The 7,342-nt window shown below is 44.2% G+C and overlaps 1 pseudogene; it reads right to left on the bottom strand.

Moving 5' to 3' along the window:
• Window positions 1-5,960: 5,960 nt before the first annotated feature.
• LOC147446666 (uncharacterized) lies at window positions 5,961-6,471 on the bottom strand (annotated as a pseudogene).
• Window positions 6,472-7,342: the final 871 nt, after the last annotated feature.

Below are 7,342 nucleotides of genomic sequence, written 5' to 3' on the forward strand. Positions count from 1 at the left end.
CATTGTCAGTTCTCAAGCACTTCAGCTTCTGACCACTCTGATTCTCCACAAGCTACAAGAATATCTTAAAGACCTTGAGCACCTCATCCTTGTGCTTCAAGAAGTAAACCCATACTTTGCGAGAATAATCATCTATGAATGTACAAAAGTACGTTGCTCCCCCTAGTGACAAACTAGGCATTGGTCCGCATAGATCACTGTGCACAAGAGCTAATCGTTCGTCCCTACGATTCCTCTTTGATATGTGCGGTTCCTGTGTTTGCTTACCATAAACACAATGCTCACAAAACTTGAAATCTTGAAATGAAAAGCCAGGAAAATAACCATAATGAGAAAGTATTTCCATTCCTCTTTTTGACATATATCCCAGCCTACGATGCCGCAGTGACACACTTGGCTGCTCAATCACATTAATTACATGGTTTTTAACCCCTGAAACATGTAAAGTGTATAGAGTTCCAGACTTGCTGCCATGTGCTACAGTCATCGAACCTTTGGAGATCTTCCAAGCACTGTTCCCAAAAACTGTCACATAACCCGCATCATCCAACTTCCCTGTATTGATCAAGCTCTTTCGGATTGCTAGAACATGTATGACATTCTTGTGCCATAAAGAAGAGACATTCTGAAACTTCAACTGCACATCTCCCACTCCAAGTATATCACAAACCTGCTCATTGCCAAGTCTGACATAATCTTTAGTAGTCACATATGATGTAAACCACTCTTTGTGCGGAGAAACATGTAAAGATGCCCCTAAGTCGATAATCCAATCACTCATAGCATGTCCATCCTCTGCAGTCAAGAAAACGGAATCAAGATTGCTTGTGAGGAAGATGGCACCAGCTGCTATACCAGAATCACTGTCTGAACCAGATCCTGTGACATTCACCTCTTCAATCTTCACTGAACTCTTCTTTTCATCTTGCTCATAACTCTTTGTTTTGCCTTTTTCTTGTTTCCACTTCGTACAGTCTCGCTTCATGTGACCCTTCTTGCCACAATGGTAGCATTCTATGTCATCCTTTGACTTCGAATCACGAGACTTACTTCGGTTTTGTGCCTTCTTACCCTTCTTCTCTTTAGATTGTTGTCTCCCTCGAACAACCAAAGCACTATTGCCTTTTTCTTTGTCAATGTTCTTCCTATTCACTTCCTCTGTGAGCAAGCTGCCTTCTACATTGGCACTTGTAAGACCTTCTGGTGTGACATAATTACTTAACGCTGTGCGAAAAGTATCCCAACTGTCTGGCAAAGTGATTAAGAGAAACATAGCCTTCACTGAATCTAGAAAGACTATCTCCTGTGCTGTTAACTGGCTGAAAATTGTGTGAAATTCATTGAGATGATTTGACATGGATGTCCCTTCCTTCATCTTCAAATCCACCAATTTCTTGAGCCAATAAATCTGAGAAGCAGCACTTTGTTTCTCGTACATACCACATAGCTTTTGCCATACGCCATACACTGTAGTCTCTTCTGCTACGTTGAAGTAAACATTTTCTATCAGTGTCAGCATGATTGTGGAACAAGCTAACTCGTCAAGCTGTTTCAAATCATCTTCAGCCATACCTTCTGGTCTCTCCCCTTTGAGCTTCAGTGGCTTCACTTGTTTTTTCTGCACCAAAACCTGCCAAATCTGCTTCTTCCAGAATGGAAAGTTTGTGCCATCTAGCTTCTTTATGTTGTAAAGAGTCTCACTTTGAGAAGATGCCATGTCTGCCAAACTGTTTACTCCTAGGAAAAATCCGACAGAGTTTCCCCTGTAAACTGGCCTCTGTACACAATAAAAAAGCTGTAAACAACAAGTTGAACACCTCTCCTCAAGAACTGTCAGTATTTTGAAAACTTTTGATAGAATCTCCCCTGTAAATTGAGCTCTAGGAACCAAAAGATAGCTCAAAAACAATCATAAATAGCTGACCAGTGACAAATCTAAAAATCTCTATAATATGTTGTACTGTAAGCATACACTGTCTCCTGTCTGGGCAATCACAGAACCTACATCTGTCTCAAGATTGAACCTTGAACAATGCCTCAACAGCCTGACGCATCAGATGCAATCCAGTGTCTACACAAAGTCATACATCCTATGGGATAAAAGTCGCCGAAGAGGATGCGTGTAGAGGGGAACTCCAGCAACCTAATCCACCTCACACTGGGTAACCCAGCCCCCAGTGCTTGGCTTCAAAAAACCTCACACACGACCCTCTCAGATGGCTCAGCAAACTGCCCAGAACTAGCATACATCCTACAATAGACCAATCACTATCCTATGACCACTACGGCGGTCTGTCTACTAGCGTGACTCACAACTAGCAGACCCACAATCACAGTACATCAATCTGCAATACATGCCAGTGGTGTCAAGCTGTTGTATGGCCACACCTCCCGTGGAACCTGGCAAGCACAAGAAGTAGCAATGCAGACTGCAATATATATATCTGATGATATATATGTGTACCTGGTCTATAGATGATGCTTTGAAGACTAATGAGTGATGTATGTCGATGCCGATATTGATGCCGACCACCTCCTGCTTGCCAATCTACACAAGACGGGTTTCTTTGCGGCGGCTGAAACCTATCTTCTGATGTAGTGCTCAGAACGAAATTCTGAGGGCATAAACAGCTTCGAAAGGGGGGTAAAACCTTAGGTCACCTACTGGAAATACTCCCAGAACGCCGAGTGTGAATTTCCAAGCTCCGAATCCAGAATCTGCCTCAAAAGTGCGCGCGTGTGCGATTACCCAAAAAACGCATTGCACCTCGCTCTGATACCAATTGAAGTCACGGAGCGGAGCATAGATCGATTCACACACACACACACACACACACACACACACACACACACACACAGAGCTTACACAATACGCAGAGAATCGTTTGAAGGGTTATCTCGCAAAACCTTATTATCCACAAAAATATAAGTGAGTATATACAAAGAGTTAGTGATAAGTGAGTTAGGCGGGCGGCCGGCCATATCCGTATAAGAGGCCACTTGGGCTTTAATCCCAGCACTTAATGCCTATGGGGAGATGTAGCAATCACCCGTCGGGTCTTACCCCACAACAGTATATCCATAGACAATCTGTAATGCTATAGAGGGAGCCGGAGATCCACACAAGTGAAATGCCCAGCTCTTATGGACAACCATGCTGTCTCAACCTATTTCTACATCTATACTGCGTGGTAGAGATCAGTTGATGGTAGTTTAAGGTTATCAAAAACTCAACTCGAACGTCACCTGAAAACATGTAGTGCAAAATGACACACTAAACATCAACGACAAGACTCTTGCTTGTCAATTAACGTCAATATATACTCCACTGGGTAGAGTTGTTCGATCTTGAGAGCAATCATCGAATGAATACCAACAGTTGGGGTTTACCCTAGATTGAACAATGGCTCTTAGCCAGCGTGTGTGGCTCATAGACTTCATGTCAGTTAGTGTTCAATCGTCAAACTGATGAAGACTAATGTAGATGGCATTTTGCCCAATTTCTAGCTGAGAGTTAGAGCACCTTGGTTCAGGAGGACTCACCAGCGAAACATGTAGCAAAAGCTTCTTAGAAAGGGTGCATTATTTTTCGAGAGAGATAGAGAGTATGTTGGGCTAAGGAACTTTCCTTAAGTTACTGCCTTGTATGTATTGCACCCATGCTTGTGTGCATCTTATGCGTAGCGTGCAGCTTATCCTATAAGCATGCAACAATGTGACTGGATAATGCTCGCATCACGAGAGGTAAGACAAGTCACATCTTGCCTCACCTATTGTATAGGGGATTATGACTGTACGAAAATGACTTAACAATGGCTCGTTGCCTGTGAGTGAAGTCTTAAGTCTTAGATTTGGATTCCTTGTACTGTTGTTGTGTGTTGACAGCAAACAAAAAGCATGTCGAAAGACTCCAGAAGTTCCCTCGTCCTTGACAGAATATATGGTGTTATAGCGGAAGAGTAATTTATGAGGCAGTGGAGTTGCGTCCACTTGACCAACATGTCTTGCATGCAAAATTGTAAGCCCTTGGCTACTATGATAGCCTCAAGCATGAGAGCCGAAGCTGTAAGTGCCGTGCACAGTCTGCATTGGTAGTGATGCATCATAACGTGATGTCACCACGCAGAAAAGGGGAACAAATTTCTAATCCCCAAACAAGCGTGCCAATGCCCTTGGTATCAAATCACAATAGGCAGTAGCGTGGCACATGTGAGAAGCCTTGCTTCATGCGAAATTGTCAAAGCACTTTTCTTTACACAATCGACAATATTTTCCAAACGAAATGTGTAAACATGAAAAATAAACAAAACTGAAATTGGTATAACCTGGTCATCCTGCCGTAACCAGTTGCCTGGAGATGTCGGAAGAAAAACTCGCTCCAAAACGGCTCATAGCCATATCTGTACAGACGACCTCGTATGTCCTATACCCCCGTATGGTACGTGATGAAATATCCTGCAAACATTTTGCCGATTCCTTCCCAATTGTGTAAGCTCATAGCATATGCCAAACATGGCCAGTCTCAATGCAAGATGTATAAATTGAAGCTTTGCTTCATAGAACTAGGTCTGGCCTTATTGCCGACAATGTTATTGACGACAGATGTCATAGCAAAGAGACTCGACCTTGATCTCGTACATACTTGAGTCGATGAATGATATTCACGATCCATCTTAGACGCCCATTGCATACCATAGTTATCACGCCATGTGCAATAAACAAATACCAACTGCGTACCTCATGAAGTACACCTACCGATGAAATGGCCGTCGTAAGAAGCTAACGAGTTGGAATCAAGGTTCACAGTTGTTTGACCTCGTACTGTCAAAGGCCTTGCCCGATTTGCAAGAAATTGGGAAGCTTGTGAGCAACTGCAATGCTCTAGTGGTGTTACACAAACCATACCTTTGACGAGACGGACTCCGTGTAATCCCATTGAACTTCAACAAATACTTATCATGTGCATCATTTGTGTAATGCATGCCATGCTGCATTGATTCTTGCCTGTATTGGTATATCACAGGTCTTGCCTGAACAGCATGATATTTATCTGTGACAAATATACATGGAAACTAGCTCCCCTTCTATCATAAGGAAGAGTCTTAAATCTTGCTTTTAGCAAAGAAAAAAATTAAATGAAGATAAGACATTAATCTCAAACATTAATCTCCACGTCATGGTACTTACCGTCCATGGAAGACGTCTATATCAAAAACCTCCGTCAGACATGAAGCAACGTTAATGGAGCCATGGTTGTCCAATTAGCCGACCATTACAATCGGCATGAACCTCGACAATCTGTCCATCGCTAAAATCTGGCCACTGCAAAAATACCAGCTTAAAGGATCTTCAAGCTGCAGCTTGCGGTACCTTCAAGAGGCGGCTTCCTGGCCAAAATCTCCCGAGCCAAAGGCTTCAAAGCTGCAGTCAAAAAGCCTATGGGCACGTGCCCTTAGGATTAAAAAAATTTCTTGTCCTAAGTCTCTGGGCGTTTGAATATGAACCCCAAAACTCTCCACTACGTAGCTATGGCGCTACAGAGTGCAACGAGAGAGAGAAAAAGGAGTTTCCTCTCGCTGTGGTGTGGACATGGTGACTCTGAGTATGAAGGCGTCGGGGCCTCTACCAGGAGGACACTTGGAAAAGGGGCTGGTATGAGCCCACAATCCCCTTTTCCCCCGACAGGACCCTCCCCAGCATCAGTAGGGTTATGTGTATAGGTATAGATCATAAGTGTACACTATCATTATATATTATAGAGGAACATAAGTCAAGAGGAGGCTATAGGTATTAGGTTGAGGGCCCCATAGGTTTATCAAAAGGTTGATAAGACAAGAGGAGGATGAGGAAGTTGACCGATTGGAAGACCGTAACACCTATGAGAAACTGAGCAACAATGAGAATTATGGGGTTATAAGGTATGGAAAAGCTCAGTTTACCACCACCAAACATGATTCGTTTCACGATACGCCCTGAGTGGTCAGGCGCGTCGAAATAATAGTCGTCGTCACTAGCGACTTTAACGAACTCAACCTCCTAGACAAATAGATGCGTGGATATGATAGCAAGGCATGCGGGAAGAAGGAAGCTCCAATTACCCTGAACGGCGAGCTGGCGAGTCCTTTCTCAAGTGGCAGACTCCTCGACCTTATTATCACCCGAGACCCATTTATAGCCCGCTACAAACGGGACGGAGGTCCATTTAAGGAGTATGATAAGGCCCTCCGGGACAGCTTGTCTGGCCCACCATTCGACGGGTGCGACCTCCGGGCGACTTACAACCCGGGTCCACACCTTGTTACCCACCTCAGTAATGAGCTTCTGGTGCTCTGTATCACTAAGGGAGGTGGGCCCACCTTTACGATTCTTACTAACTTCATTTAGGACAGCAAGCATTTGATGGACAACGTTGATAGCGGCCTGGTCCATAATATACTTAAAGACGCCGAGTAACCCAAAGAACTAGACCATTGACTGAAAGAAAGAAACCATATTAGAGATCCCTCCATTAATTGATTGAACAAGATGACCAAGGTAGGGTTGGGGACGATGAACCCACGTGATAGTAGGTGGCGATCGGAGTGGTCTAGGGAGGCTCTGGATGAGGTACGAATAGAAGAGAAAGACAACAGCGAGTAAATAAGGTGGTGTTCCGTCCGGTACTTTTAAGCCCATACAAAGGTGAATATAAGATTGTTAGAGAGGGGGGGAGGTCGATAGTGTTGATAGTGTCGATAGTTTCCATACCCCGTAAATGGTTTCAAGAGACTGGGGGGGTGAGTTAGGCTTTGCGTTCTAATGGGATTTTGAGCCCTAGAAAGTGCAAGTTAGTTTGTCTGAGCAAAGCATCCATCGAGTGAAGGGAAGAAAGATAGCAGGAACGTCGAGTAAGGTAGAACAACCCGTCGTTTTCTAGACTTACGGGGATCCCCAAGCGATATTCTTCCAAGTGAGAGACGATATGCATGAGAAGGACGACTCCGTGGGAGGCAAGTATACGAGATGTAAGCAACCCGTTGTGGTATAGGTTGTGTGTTTTTCCAGGTAGAGACTCCTCCTCAGCTGAGCCTTCTGTAGTATGGCTTTGTCTGGGAGGGAAGATAGACTAGGTTCCTTGAACCCACCATATTGTGGAAAAGGGCTAGTTCTTGTAGTGTGGGGGGCCCCAATACCTTTCTTTGAAATTCAATGAGGTCGGTGGACAGGGACGTCTGGTGTGCCTCCCTAATACTCTATGAGATGGCACCCGTCTGACTAGTCAAGATGGCCCCATTTAGACCAGAATAGAGTATTCGTTTAAGGAGGGGCTTGGGGCACTCGTCTCCCCACTTGTTCATAACAA

Source organism: Adiantum capillus-veneris, chromosome 12, assembly GCF_014529385.1.
Source record: "Adiantum capillus-veneris isolate H3 chromosome 12, ASM1452938v2, whole genome shotgun sequence".
In the NCBI taxonomy this organism is placed as follows: domain Eukaryota; kingdom Viridiplantae; phylum Streptophyta; class Polypodiopsida; order Polypodiales; family Pteridaceae; genus Adiantum; species Adiantum capillus-veneris.